Genomic DNA, 12,356 nt, shown 5'->3' on the forward strand with positions numbered 1-12,356 from the left:
CATGTAAAAGAAAACAAAACACCCAATCCCACCCACTTAATCTATGTATTCTTTTCATTTTACAACTGTGTTTATGACAACATAATCCCAGCTGAAAACACAGAAGTTTGTGATTATGTGATGAAATGCTAACAAGAGATATAACTATTTCAGCAAGTCACTGTACTTCAAAACTCAGCTTTAGAGTTGCATTTACTGCATAATGATGAACAACTGTTCTACATGTTTCCATGGGAGTAACACAGTTTGGATCCCAGGACCGTGACTGAGGGTAAGCAGACCTTTCAGTTTGACAAATGAGCGTAAAGTCTGGGGTCTGCTGTTCCTTCAGCGCCGGCAGGTATGGTGGCTTCATGTTTTATGTATAACATATTTACGTCAGTGCGGCAGGAAGTATGAAAAACATTCAGACTGGAAAGCTCCTGGAACTCCGAGAGGATTTGGCCTGACCACAGCTGATGAGGCGGTGATTGTTAGTGTGCCGTGGTGATGGAAACAGATCCTCGACTTCACAACAGAACCCCTCAACCTCCTGTGGAAATTACAGTCATGAAGGTCAACATACTATAGCCCCGCTGCAGAACAGCGACTCTGTCTTAAAAGTGCAGCCGCCAGCAGGAATGATGACACTCCTCTTTATTATTCACTTTACAGTTAAAAAAAAAAAAAAAAGGAAACACTGTATCATGCAGAGACTGCAGCACGGACGAATCCGGCTCAGGAGATCCCCGTTGTGTCTGCTGAGGACTGCGGCTCAGACTGCAGATGGGATGATACATGGCACAGCTTTCCAATTTTTAACAGGATGTGACACTGCTGCGCTGCCTCCATTCCACGCTCTTTGAAAAAAAAAGCTCACAGTGTGAAAAATCTGCGTGGATGACTGGGGCAGTAATGCAAATCTACCTGACATGCTTGTCACCATCTGGGCCCATTAAAGAGTAAATATTTTAGTCAGGAATGAGATGGAATGTGCCTAGCATGATTAAAATCCTCAAAATACACCTTTTTTTTTCTTTGTTCATTCAGCATTGCTTATTTTACACAAAGAATTTTTTTTAATGGGATGTTTGCAAAAATGCTCAACAGATTTGAAGATTAACTCAGCTGTTCAGAAACCTGGGTTGCACAATGTTGCATAAGGTTGTTGCACAGTTGCCTGTAAAGCTTCATGTCATCATGTTTTGGCTCTAGCCCTCCTGAGATTTAAAAAAAAACTTATCCTGCACTATCCATAGAACGGGATCCAGTTCCAACCTTAATGCTGTATTATATCTGCAGCCACCTGGCACACCATACCCCTCTCTCCGCAGCCTCACTGTGGTACAAGGGCACAGCAGATGTTGTTCGGTTGCTGTAATAGGTTGGATGTTGGCTGCAGAGATCGTGGTTTCATCTAGACCTCGGATACTAAAGCAGGGGATTTTTATAAGCCAGCCAGGAGAATGGAATAACATTTCATCATCAGTCTGCTCACCTGTAGGAATTTATGCTCTATGCATAAAACCTGATGATGGATGATGTAAAGCAGAATATTGAATCTGGGTTCTTACATTAACTGAAATGTATTCTTACCGGGTTAGGGAGAAAGCATTAGTGTCTAAATGTTGAACGCTGGTAAAGAGAACCCGGACAAGTTACAGCTGAAAATGCAGCGAGAAATGTTTAGACAACTTTTTTTTTCTCTTTCTTTTGGTAGAAATAATGGAAAACTATGTTTCACTTTCCTTCCACTTGACAATTAAATAACTTTGTAAGAGTTTGAAAAGTTTTGTAAATCACTGTAAAAGTACCAGTGCTGGTTGTTTGCCTACAGCCAGGTCAAACCGAATAAAATTATTCATTTCAGAAACACGAGTTGACTTGTTTGTTGTAGGCTGTGGGAGGAAGCTGAAGTGTCCAGAAAAATAAGTCGCAACAACCCGACACAGACGCAAAGACCTTCACACAGAACGGTCTGCAGGCCTCAGGCTAAAACGTGCTCCATCTTGCCGCACTTTGAAAGCTCAATGAGTTTAACTGGTAGCTTTTCACCAATTACACATTTGAAATCAAATGGTAAAGTAACGATGCACATCTGGTCAGTCTCAATAATGTCCACATGCTGACTGATCACTGGTTTCCATTTCAGGACGACTGCAGATTAGTCCCATCAATAGCTGGAACATTTGCCTCCCACAAGTTCAATGTTCTCGAACACAGTTACAATTCATGACGGAACCATATGTCAAAAAATAACATGTATCATATTTCTCATTATGCATCCTTTCCCATCAGAAATAAAATGCTAGACAAGGTAAAGGATTATTCAAAATGTAAATATGTTAGGTTTAAAGAGGAAAAAAGCCATTTAACTTTCAGCATATTTGCATTATTTAATTTTAATAATACCCTTTCTTATGATGTTTTGTATTTTAAAATAAAATAAAAAAATACACCACTTTGAGGCAGAAACTGCACAATGGGAACAGATGTGATTCTGTTGCACTCGGTTGCATTTCCTCCAGCCTTGTAAAAAGAATAAAATCCTATAATATTTTAAAAGGGCCACAAAAATGAGATTTATTGCTCAGTGCACTGAATCATTTTAGGAGATGAAGAATTTTGGTTAAGTTTAAAGACCAGAGCATTTGATTTTATTAAGGGGTATCGGTCTGAACCCACTCGCTATATTTTTTTTCTTCTGATTTTTATTCATAAACGTTATGAAAAACCACGTCCAAATGGATCATTTTTCTTCCGTGTCACAGTTATGCGCCACTTTTTGTTGATCTGTCATAAAATTCCAACGTAACATGTTGAGGTTTGTGGTTGTTCTGCAGTAAAACATGAGAAAGTTCAAGGGACATGAATACTTTGGCAAGACGATATGCACTTTGGGCTTCCCGCTGTCACCCACAAACTCTGCATCCTGAAGGATTTTAGTACGCAGCTGAGATCTGTAGCTTTTAAAGGAATACTTCTGACAAAATCTTGTTTCTATTATGCTGTTAATACACCAAATATTTCTCTTTCAGAAATGGCCACGTTTCGTTTAGATGTACCAGTTTAGAACAAGTGATGTATTTCAAACATTTATTTCAATTTATTATAATGATTCTGGCTTACAGTTAATTGAAACAAAAAATGTAGTTTATTGGAAACTAATATTAGATAGGACCAATATTTAAAATGAACTCTAAAAATGTATGTCCAAGTCCTACATTACATGTACTAAATACTTGGGCATGAAAGAAGAAAGCGAATCAGTAACTAAACTTTTTTTTTATATAGCACCTTTGAAGATATAAAGATCATAAACTGCCTCAAAATCAACATTAACACAAGATATGTTACACAAGAGCAGATTTAAAATAACAGGTTTTTAACTTACTGGAAGCTGATCTCAGTACATATAAGACTTTCAGAGTTTTGGAGTCACTGAAGAAAAATCTCTATACCTTTTGCTTCAGTGTAGTATGGGAAACTATCATTGCCTATGAAGATCATTTTTGGCTGAAGCATCAATGGTCCATTTTATCTTAAAGATTTTTTTTTTTTTTTCTGGTGTAAAGATAAAAAAGATAAATTACTGCATCCATGCAATGTGTCATGGAGGCGATCAGGCGAGGTGGTTGCTGACGCTGGCGTTTCCAATCTTCATTTTAGAGTCAAGAGGTGGATAGTAACTTATCACATTCACTCACTTAAACTTACTTCAGTAATCTTTTTAATTTTAAGTAGTTTTTTTTTAATTGCACTGTACTTATTTTTGCTTCCATTCAAGTATCATTTTTCAGTAAAGCTACTTTTACTTGAGTTCAATTTCTGGTTAAGAAGAATACATTTTAACCAACTTGCACAGTTAATGTTGAAGTGATAGCTTTTCTTTGCAGACAGGTTCTGTTGTTATAATGTATGTTTTCATCAGCTGAGCAAAGCTGTGCCATTAGAGGTTAAGTGAGTTCAGTAAACAGTATAAAGTACACAATTTTCTTTCATTGGTCCAAATGAGCTCTCCATGATTGTTTAGGACACATAATACCTATGATGTAACATTGCTGTATTATAAATCCATTTTTACTGACCTTAAATGATAATCAACTTTTCCAAAAAAAATTAAATAAAATAAAAGTTAATTTTCTCATCATCTGGAAGCCACAATCCACAAAACTAACATAAATAAAAGCTTGAAATAGTGACACAAAATTTTACTAAATCCATCTAAGATTAACTTTTTAAACTGATGAGATAATTTACTTATACTGTTACAGTCACATCTTAAAATTCAGTTCTTCTATTTCTTTCCATGTCTTTCTAAAGGTGTTACATCATCATTTTGGGAGGGAGTTAAAGGTGCTACATCTTCTGCTGATGTTTGTTTTGATTCACTTGTTTTCAGCTGTTTTTATTTACTTGTTCCTCTTGGTCCCAGATGACGGCATATCTATCCAATCTCTGCTATTTTCTCTTCCAGAACAGAACTCTGAGTACATCCACCCACTGGAAAACTGAAGCTGTCTGAATTTTTTTTTTTTTTTTTTTTTACATATGCCACACATTTCGCATTTATCCCACAGGAAGCGAAAGCAGCATAAAGCATTTCGAGAATGAGACCCAGAGAGAGAAGGAGAGAGAGGCAACAGCGCAGATGAGCCCCAACGAACAACAGCCGGCTCCTCTTTCAAACACAAAGCACCACACGCTCCGTATCCCTCTCTCTCTCTCACACACACACGACAGCCGCACACACACGCACACACACACGCAAGCAGCCCGAAAACCCGAGCGGCATCAGCCCTCTCCGCTTCTCCGCACCTCGAAGCCGTGAGAGGAGTTCCTGCTGCCCTCACAGGCGACAGAGGAGAGCCGCGGACCTCTGCTTGAGACGGCAGACAATTAACCAGCGAAGCGGGGGAGAGCCGAGAGAGAAAGAGAAGGAAGGCGAGTGAATACGCTCCAGTCCAGCTACTGGCTCCTGCTGCTGGAGGAGGAGGAGGAAGAGGAAGAGGAAGAGGAGGAGGAGGAGGAGGAGGAGGAGGAGGAGGAGGAGGAGGAGGCTGTGGGCTTGGAGAGACTGGAGCAACTCCGGTATCCTGCACAGGCAGCCCGAACGGCCACAAGTGATCAGAGCATCTTCAGCCTTATAGATGAACAAGCAGCACGGTGCAGCTTCCAGTCCTGGGTGAGTCAACTTCCAATAAACACACACACACACACACCCCACGCACGCACACACACACACACCCCTCTCATCTGAGTACTCCATGTGCTGTCTGTAACTGTCTGCATCCATCTTCACAAAAACAGACTGTACACACGTGGTGTGTGTTTGTGTGTGTGTACGTCCTACTTTTTTTCCTCTGCCTTGCTGCTGCTGATGAGCATCTTCTGCTCATCAGCAGAAGATGCTATTTTATCCCTTCAGCTCCTTTCTGATGGTGCAGCATCCCCCCACCTCCCACCCACTGATCGATTTGCTCTGTAACTTAGACGGACATCAGCTCTCATTATCTGTTCTTTTCTATTGTTTCTATTGAGGCAGTGTGTTTGTGCATCCGTGCACAACTCATCTCCATCGGTATGTGTGTGCCTGTGCGAGTCCTCTGGTGATCAGGTTTCAATTAGGATTTAATGATGTAAACGGCGTGGGCAGGAAGGGCAAGGCGGCCCACGATCGTATCGGTGTGACCAGATGACACATCTAATCCCGTGTGCTCTCCGAGCCCATCTCCAGCTCGGCTCCCAGCGTCTTTTATTGGTGTGTGTGCAGCAACTGAGTGCAGCAACTACAAATCAGATGATTATTCCAAGGAGTGCAGTTGTCCTTCCCTCTAATGGCTTTGGAGTTCATCTCTCCCACAGCTGTTCATTCAGAAGTTATACAGGGAGAGAGAGAGAGAGAGAGAGAGAGAGAGAGAGAGAGAGAGAGAGAGAGAGAGAGAGAGAGAGAGAGAGAGAGAGAGAGAGAGAGAGAGAGAGAGAGAGAGAGAGAGAGAGAGAGAGAGAGAGAGAGACAAGATAAAGGCATCAAACAACTCTAACCTGCTGCCCTCAACTCCATAAATCAGCAGCTGTCCCATTGTTTTCTCACAATTCCAGCTTTTCAGCTGCTTTGATTTATTGATAGACGCTCTGACCTCTTCCAAGATTTCTGCACTGCAGTGTCACTGCATGCTTTCTGTATTAACGTGGCCAGCATTCAATAAATAATGACGTGAAGATCTGACACATATTTCAAGAAACGACAAAACTGTCACAACTCGCCTCACCCAACAAGCCCCCCCTGCATTCTTGCACGCCGTGACAGAATGATTATGTTTGCTTGATCACCCAGGTGTTCAGACTTTTTTTTTCTTCCGTATGCAGGTTTTGCAGGAAGTTCAGCCCTTCTCTCTGACTTCATGAATGTGATGTAGGTCTCATTCCAGGGGCGTATGTGTTGGATTTTATTGTAAGTAGCAGATTAGATGGCAACTGTTCACTCGCTGGCTCATTTTGTCCCATTGGACAACTGTGGGTGATGTGAAATGACAGTTTAAAAGGCTCCTACCGCAAAAATACAGAACACCAAAACAGCATAATAACAGTATACTGCTTCTTAACATCCAAGGAGTCACTTAGGACTTCCAGACTTCCTCCTCAAATCCCCTCGCTCATCCCTCTGGTTATATAGGTCAGTCTTTCCAACAGAACGCACAATGCTATATCTCTTCTCCACTCACATTCCAGCAATACTCCTGTCTAAGACTTTTTTACATTTATGCAAGCAAACAAGGTTTTCATCAGTCATTTATACTGCAGTGACCTCATTCTTATTCATTGTTTTGAGGCTTAAAGAATTTTTCCCAGTCAGCCTTGTTGTATTGTTCCTTTAATATCCCAGTTCTTATGCCTTTAATCTGTCAAGGACAAAGTTATTATCGCATGCTGGGAATTAAAAAAAAAAAAAAAATCGCAAGATATGAAAACCTCGTTTTTGATAGCAATTCCTGTCACATTATGCGATAAGGATGCCAGACTGTGTGATTTGTTGCTGAAAAGAGTTGTGCCAGACAAGTCGGACAGAAAATTTAATCCAAAAATGAATGGACATCCAGTTACAGGTGTTAATGCTCCTATTATAGGACTCTGAAAAGATGGAGAGGAGGATGAGGAAGGCTGTAAAAGCCTTCCTCACCTGGGGTGAGGAAGGCTTTTACACCCCAGGTGCCAGGTGCCATGACCTGGCACCATGGGGTGCCAGGTCATGCCATGACCTGCAGCCCAGGTCATGGCCTAGGCTGCAGTAATGAGACTTCACTACAGCCCGGTTACCAGTAAAAGTTATGGTTTCAAAACTACTAAAGTTAGTCATTTTTACGAGTCATTTCAGATGTATTTTTATGTTACTGGATATCCTAGTGCTGCTCTGATCCTCCCTCACCTTTTTGCTGCTCACTTCCGGTCAGGTGGATTTTCTCATATTTATATAAAAGATTATTTTGGCAGTTTGCAAATATGTCTAGTTGTGAAAAACACAAAGGTCTAAAAAGATAAGGAACCCCCAAAAATATAAATGAGTAGCAAGATTTTAATTAAAAAAATCCTATTAGATTATGTTATAAATTTGTATTTTAGAATTTTGAGTTAATAGCATGTGGTAATTTATTTTATTTTAAGGTTGTTCTTTTGATTCTTTTATGACAAAACATATGGTGTCAAACAGCTTACTTAATTGGAAAAATAAGACAAAGAAAAATCTTTCTGCATTACTTATTTAATCCATGTACTATGAGGCGTCACAAGGATGGATATTTGTGACATTTTTTGTTCAGATTGTATTACTGGTGTGTGACGCTGCTAAAATTATAATGTATAATGACATGGTCGACACATGGTGTCGAATGGTGTGGAACAGCTCGGAGCCAAATTTTCACTCACAGCAGACAAAATTTATCTTTGGAATAATTTGTTATGTCTAATGTTGCACATGCAGAACTTTATATGTTTACACATTATATTTTACAAGAAACAAAATGTTAACGGTCATGGCCTTAATTGAAGATTTAAGTGTGACTAAATTGACTCTGTTCAAAAAGCACATCAAGAAAATGACCGACACTCAAAATATCAGACACATCGGCATACATGCCGACAATATCATTGTCCTAAATTTAATATTTCATGTTCTGATAATCAAGCCACATAACTCACAAAGCTTTACTCGATATGCAGTCAGAGTACCATCATAGCTACGTTCCTTACTAAAAATGCTTTAGCTTTGATAATCCTTTTTGACATTTAAGCACCAAAAGTGATGTTGTTTTACTAAAATGATAAAAGGGCCACACGGGAAGAGCTTTTTTTTCATGCCTTTGTCTGACTGACTTGTTAAGTCTGTGGTTTTATCTTTGGTTCTGCACATTTCACACATTCACAAATCCTTCTCAAGTATCACTGCCACGGGATCTCTGCAGTTTTAAATCTACAAGATAAAACACAATAAGATCATAATATTGAATAAAAAAAATCTTTTCAGTGTGCTTCTTTTGCTTACATAATAAGAAACAATATATTGAGGAAGAACTGAACTGACCCGTGAATGACCAGGAAAACTGTAGGACTGTGTGTCAGACTATTGGAAAGTGAGTTACATTTTGGCTTAGCTTGACTGCAGAAACTTTGAGCATGACTTGGCAGACTCTGGACTTGTGATCCACTGTTAGGCTGTGGATAAATATCTGCTGAAATATGCCAGTTACAGTAGAGGAAAAAAAATCAACTTTTGTTCTTCCTCAGATGGAATAAGGTAAGGTATTTAGATTAAGATATAACTCATATTTATCCCCAAAACAATATGTAATCTCTAACTTCATCCTGTTTAGAAATCAAAACCGATGTCTTTTCCAATTCTCAGCATTTCTGAGTGTGGCCTTTTCCATATCTCTGGATGTGTTTCCCGTAGTGCTCGCCTCAGCTCATGGATTCCTATACCTACTTGTCAAGAGCAGTTATGATCCGACATCAAAAAGGAAAAAAAATAAAAATAAAATAAAGGACCGAAGCGAAAGCAATTATGCAAAAGCTTTAATGGTACCCGAGGTGCCACTTAGCCTCCTTCTTTGACAGATTTATGCGTCAGTAATGAAATGTGCACCGACAGGTCTATGTGTCCCTTCAGAGTGCATTGTTGAATCGGGCCTGTTAGTTCTGTCCATTATGACGCCCACTCTTACCTTCCCATTTCGAGCCTTTCTGATGTGCATAAAGCTGTCATCTGTGCTCAGTAGTGACATTACCGCAGCTTAACACTGCCAATGCCCAGACAACCTCATTGTTTTCAATTTCGCAGTATTTATGAAGGCAGTAAAGCGGAGATGCATCCTCTGTCAGCGAGACGGCATCACCGCCGCTCTCCAGGGAAGAATAGCGAAGAGGACGAGGAATAAAGGGATACAGTGGTGGAGTAGTGCGGGAGGGCTCGGATACCTGCAGGCAGGCTGGCATGTCATCTGTCGCTGTTAAGAAGTCCAACTGGAACAATGGTGGCCCTGTGTGTGTGTGTGTGTGTGTATGTGTGTGTGTGTGTGTGTGTGTGTGTGTGTGTGTGTGTGTGTGTGTGTGTGTGTGTGTGTGTGTGTGTGTGTGTGTGTGCGTGTGTGTGTGTGTGTGCTGGCTGTCCTCCCACTCTGACTGGTGTAATGCTATTATAGATGGGACTGCAACCTAAATGCAGAGCTTAGAGAGCATCTGGACCTTACATGTTTTTTTTTTTTGGTTTTGTTTTGTTTTGGTTTTTCCAGAGATGATTGCTTTATTTGACATTTGCTCTGATAAATGTGGTTGGCTAACCCTGGAATCGCCAAGCACTTTTATCAGACCAATTACAACGTATAAGAACCTTTCTACTCCACTTCACATAGTCATGAAATTTAACTAATCATAGTGTGGGACACATCCACATTTTTTGCATACACACACACACGCACACCTACACACACACACACACGCACACACACACACACACCCCCGCACGCACACAAATAATCATTTGAAAACTGTGTTCTCTGTGTTTTATTTGTTGCTGCTGAGTCAATAAATAACCTAATACCATATTTTGTTGCAGGTGCATTTTGAAGTTTTGCTTGATATACTTCTATCAGCTTTGCACATTAAAAAAACTTAAGCTTTTCTTCTTCTTAGATATCTTCAGTCAGGTTGGGTGAATAATATCTGTGTATTTTGTTCTGAAGATTTGTCACAGGTTCTCGGTTGGAATAAGGTCTGAACTTTGTATGGACCATTTTAGCACACAGTTATGTTTTGGTTTGAAATTGTTTTTGTAGATTTTGTTATGTATTTGCGATCATTGTCCTGCTGGAAGACGACTATCCACCCGATGCAAGCCCTTTTAGCAGCATTTAACATCCTTTGACCAGCTTTCCTTTCAGCACTGAGAACATGTATCCCCACAGACAGTGACACTGCCAAGACAGTATTTTTTTTAAACTTTCATTTTACTCATTTTTGTCAAATTTGATTTAAAAATTTTCTGCACCATAGTCTTTATAGCATACCTGTGTACATGTTCTCATGTAGTCAATAACAATCAGCATTCTCGTTACAGATACCAGAGTTGCTTCACTTTCCTTCCTCGGGAGTGGAAACTTCATTGTCCCCGTGTGGCCATCTCCACCTTTAGATTGGCTTTTAATTAGTGACCTTAGTGAGTAATGCTAAAAGCACATCTCTAAATGACATTTTGTCGGATTGGACCCGTGTGCGTTTGGGCCTAATTGAGGCCAAATGTAAGAATTTCCTTTCGAGTTTCTGTTAAGCCGTCTCTCCGGTGAAAAATAAGCTGAAGCCACACATAAATTAAATCAGGCAGGGTAGCAATAAAGTGCTGCATTCTGCAATTTCTCAGCACATTGCAGTGCTAGTTATTCATGTGACATTAATTGAGATACGAGAAACTTAGTTTTTATTGTAACAGCTGAAACAGAATTTGATCAAAGCAAAAACGCAGAGCAGCATGGGACAGATGCAAGCAATGAAACCCTCCGCAGATGCTTGTGACCTAAATTTATATGAGCTTTCTGCACTACACCAAAGTCTTAAATCATTTATTTCTGTTTCGCTTTCATGAAGTCAAACTTTTTGTATTCATTTAAAATAATCTGAATCTATATTTCTCCAGGCCGTCTAATGTGATATTTTAGCGCTTTTCTTTCTTTTCATTTTGTTGCTTGTTTGCAGTACTTGACCAATTTCCATTTGGCTTTTCTAATAACTTTAATAAGCTGTGCGTAAAAGTATCCTGAACTGAACTAATGGACAAGAACTAGATTAAATTGTCAACTTGTCAAAGAACCAACTTTTAATACGATTAGTTTCCAAACCATAACTACTACCTGTGGTTTTTTTTTGCGACCAGAAATATTCCCAAACCGACACATTTATTTTTCTTGTAAGCAAGCAAAACATGTAGAAGCCAAGTTTCAGCCAGCTGACTGGCAGTGTGCGGCAACACGTTGGGGAGGGTCAGCTCTGGGTTTCTCTGTGTTCATTACAGCGATGAAAAAACTTCAGTCACTCAGACTCACTTCCTGGCATCTCAGTTTAAACCGTAGAAATTGACGGATAGGAAACTTTTAACTTTTACAATCCTTGGTGTAGCTTATGAACAAAAACCTGTCACAAAGAAACAACTTTTTCACACATTAAAAGAACAATAAATGCAAAAATGCCCCAAAATAACACAGTTTTCTGAGTAAGTAGCTTTTTTGCAGCAGCAAGGTGCTGAAGAGCTGTCAGCAGGAAACGTGGTAAACATCGTCTGAATACGTGTCTAACTTCTTTGGTCCTTATTTTTCTTTCTACAGACTAGCAGATTTTCATCAGATGCTGTTCTGATGCACTTTTTTGTTTTGTTCTCTTCTCTTTTAGTTACACATTGAACAGAAAGCTATTATGCTCAGTGACAATGACTGGACAAGACAGAAATCAATAGAATATGTTTGGAAAAAAAAAAACAAGTTTGAAAGAGCTTCCAAATAATCTGGAGTCCACTTTAAAGATTGCAAAGAATCCTGATTCCCAAGATGGAAATTGTAAAATAAATCATCTTGTCTATTTTCAGGCTGTACCGCTCCTTTTCTTTAGTGCTCAACCTATTTATATTCCACCAGAATCACTCTGTAGAAATAGTCTGCAAAGCTCACCATTTCACTTACCTCTTACGTTTTTGTGTTTAATCTTTGCACGCTCTAAAAGTGTCTGTCAGCCTTTTAATATGTCAGTGAGCAAAACAAGCTCATTTTGCCATGACGGGTCCCTGTGTGACTGCTGGATTGGCTAAAGAGCAGCAGAGCTCAGGCAGAGGAAGTGCTGGA

At 39.7% G+C, this 12,356-nt stretch overlaps 1 protein-coding gene across 1 annotated transcript in view; it reads left to right on the plus strand.

Moving 5' to 3' along the window:
- The first annotated feature begins 4,131 nt into the window (after positions 1-4,131).
- The window catches only part of lingo3a (leucine rich repeat and Ig domain containing 3a), a 41,456-nt gene continuing 33,231 nt past the window's right edge, over positions 4,132-12,356 (plus strand). Inside the window, exon 1 of the mRNA XM_081606463.1 lies at positions 4,132-5,164. The gene's annotated coding sequence lies outside the window, so the exon portion shown is untranslated. The remainder of the gene's footprint in view (positions 5,165-12,356) is intronic.

Source organism: Poecilia reticulata, chromosome 4, assembly GCF_904066995.2.
Source record: "Poecilia reticulata chromosome 4, P_reticulata-male-v2, whole genome shotgun sequence".
Classification (NCBI taxonomy): domain Eukaryota; kingdom Metazoa; phylum Chordata; class Actinopteri; order Cyprinodontiformes; family Poeciliidae; genus Poecilia; species Poecilia reticulata.